At 38.7% G+C, this 2992-nt stretch overlaps 2 non-coding genes across 2 annotated transcripts; both read left to right on the forward strand.

Annotated features, from left to right (window-relative positions):
• Positions 1–1474: 1474 nt before the first annotated feature.
• On the forward strand, positions 1475–1546 carry Trnaw-cca (transfer RNA tryptophan (anticodon CCA)). The gene has a single exon. It is a non-coding gene; the product is annotated as a tRNA-Trp (tRNA).
• Positions 1547–2409: 863 nt separating this feature from the next.
• Positions 2410–2481, forward strand: Trnaw-cca (transfer RNA tryptophan (anticodon CCA)). The gene has a single exon. It is a non-coding gene; the product is annotated as a tRNA-Trp (tRNA).
• The last annotated feature ends 511 nt before the right edge of the window (positions 2482–2992 follow it).

A 2992-nucleotide genomic window follows, 5' to 3' on the forward strand; every position in this document is an offset into this window, starting at 1 on the left:
TGTTAATTCAAATGGAGTTAAAAGAGCGTGTCCCAATAATACAATTGTTGAAAAAACGTGTCTTCATCTCTGACGTCATTGCGGAGGGGAGGCCAGCATCCTGTACGCGAAAAAAACGCGCGTATTTCCGCAGCCTAAAATTGCTTTAAAAAGACAAATGCACAAATAAAATCCACATCTTCAGAAACGATGTTATTTTGCTTCAGTTAATAAACTGATGGTTTTTTCCCTTGGTTATTCTTTCGTGACTTTCGTGACCGTTTCCTCTCATTATTATGCGCAAATAAACTCGTGCTGACAAGATAGAGCTTTTCATTGTGACGTAACATCAGTGACAGGTGAATGACGGTAATGAAATGCGATATCCGTTACATAACTCAAGATCGGTCACGTCTGATCTCGGACGGTACCTAATGACCAGGGTCCGGTTTTACGAATGGTGAATAGTGCTATCCTATGGATAAGTCCTTATCTAGTGAACAAGTCGATGCTGTTATCCAATAAATTTATCCACTGGATAAGATTTATCCGTCGGATAGCGCTATCCACCCTTCGTACAACCGGGCCCAGGCGGTGGTATGCTTTAAAGGAGATTGATAACTGCAGCAGGACAACAAGGTTATTGATTGCGTGTATCCCTAGCTTGCCAACGTGGCAAATCATCGCCCACCATGACACCCGAGGACATGATGTAGTGATTATCCCTAGTAACTATAGCTTCCCATGGGGCCAAAAGACGTGACCGCTACGTCAGGGTTAAAACACGACAAAAGACATGACAAAGTCGACTCGTTAACCAAAATGGAGGCTTTGACGTCACATGCACCCAGCCCAAGAATAGTCCTTGAGGCGCAGCTAAGTGCCGGCCGCTCAGCCTAATGTAGAGCTTGTGAGGGAAACATATCATTTGTTATTTGTTTCCACCAACCAGTCGGGTGCTGACGTAAACCAAATACGACTGCGAAAATTTCATCGAAACCTAAGAAAAATGCAAAGCCGAAGAACGCCTATGATTTGGTTGATTGCTTATCTAAAAAATAAAAAACATCTAAAAAAATCTATCAGTTTTCTCTGTAATCACGAACGCAACCTTCAGATCCATGCTAGGTGAAAGCCCAAGATCGAATTGGAATTTAGAAGTTGGTTTTTATATCTAAAAAGTTTACTTTTTTGAAGGGAAAAACTTTTAATTGTATGTGATACTCAGGATCGATCGCGTCGTCCGCTTCCTCTCTGCGCGAGTAAAACATTCACCAAGCAGTTTATACAAGAAAGACAAGACATACAGTTATTTTGGAATATGGCTGACGTCATCAGTTCGCAAACTTTAATGTTAAATTCCAAATCTTAAAGAATATAAACTTCCTGCATGCATAAAAGAATCTTACAAAAAGAATTAAATTAAATATCATTAAAATATTTATATATAGTTTCAACTGCTCGTCATAAAATAGATAAACTGATTTACTAAAATGACTCCGTGGCGCAATGGTAGCGCGTCTGACTCCAGATCAGAAGGTTGCGTGTTCAAGTCACGTCGGGGTCAGAGTAAATATTTTATTTTTTGTACAAATAAACTCTCAGCATATGCGTAAAGGGTTTAATTAATTGGGAAATTAAGATATTCATGGCATCGTTTTCATATCACGATTGTTTCTTTCTCGACCCAGCGATCGGTCCAACGATATACACCATTTTTCATACATTGGTTCACTGGTCAAACACAAAGCATTCAGTCGAGGTTGCAAGGTTCAAATTTGAATAATCCTTTGAAAGTACCTTGGCGCCTCGCTTGAGTACTTTGTGTTTGACCAGTAAACCAATGTATAGAAAATGGTGAATAAAACAAGGCAATAGGGACAAGCCTTCGCAGCACAACCTTTTGCGCAAAAGCTGAGAGTTTATTCGCGCAAAATAGAAATATTCACACTGACCCCGACGTGACTCGAACACGCAGCCTTCTGATCTGGAGTCAGACGCCACGGAGTCAATTTTATTTATAAACATAATTATAGTCTCTGTACAATTAATTTTTAATATTCACAAGTGGTTGAACCAGCCATAAATTGTGAAATTTCTAATTATCTTGAATCCTTTTTGAAAATTCTATAGTTTAAAGGAAGTGATTTTCTTATGCAACTGAAGTGGGAGTTCTTGGGATACCGCACAACTATTGACCAGTCTTTATAAAATAATTAAATTATTTTTCGTTCACTCGTTTCAAAATCGGTCAGCATTTGTCGAGCTCAAGGATATCATATAACTACATATATTTTAAATGTTTTAAATTATTTTATAAAAAGAATCTTCAAAGAGGATTCAAAATGTAATTTGAACTTCGATATTTATGGCTTTCAACCAGTTGTGAAGATTTGAAATTTAGAGAAATTATGAAATAACAAGAACATGGACTCCGTGGCGCAATGGTAGCGCGTCTGACTCCAGATCAGAAGGCTGCGTGTTCGAGTCACGTCGGGGTCAGTGAGAAAAATTTTATTTTGCTCAAATAAACTCTCAGCATGTGAGCAATTGCATGCAATGACACCCAACAAAAATACGACAAACCATGACGTCATTTTCGTTGGGTGTTTTAACATTCTCAAAATACATTGTTGTGACAGACCAGTGATATAGTCAAAGCAACACGCAACAAAACCCGCACTAACCTTTTTTTCCAACAGCTGCATACACAAATATTTCCAATCTCTCTTGAAAGTAAAAAGCAAATCAAATTCTGTAGTCCAGAAAAAAAAAAAAAAAAAACCTTTCTATGACCCCGACATGACTTGAACACGCAGCCTTCTGATCTGGATTCAGACGCTCTACCATTGCGCCACGATATAATCGCAATAGTTATTCTTTCCTTTTCCTAATTTCATTTCCTTTTTTTTCTTTTCTTGGTCATCCTGTGCTAAGACTTACTCTCCCCAGTTTCTCCACATCTCCCGGTCATTATTGTTGACGTCACGTGTGTACGCTGACGACGGTCCCG

The sequence above is a fragment of the Actinia tenebrosa genome, unplaced genomic scaffold (genome assembly GCF_029948245.1).
Source record: "Actinia tenebrosa isolate PJP-AT-01 unplaced genomic scaffold, QUT_ActTen_1.0 PGA_scaffold13__45_contigs__length_12533684, whole genome shotgun sequence".
In the NCBI taxonomy this organism is placed as follows: domain Eukaryota; kingdom Metazoa; phylum Cnidaria; class Anthozoa; order Actiniaria; family Actiniidae; genus Actinia; species Actinia tenebrosa.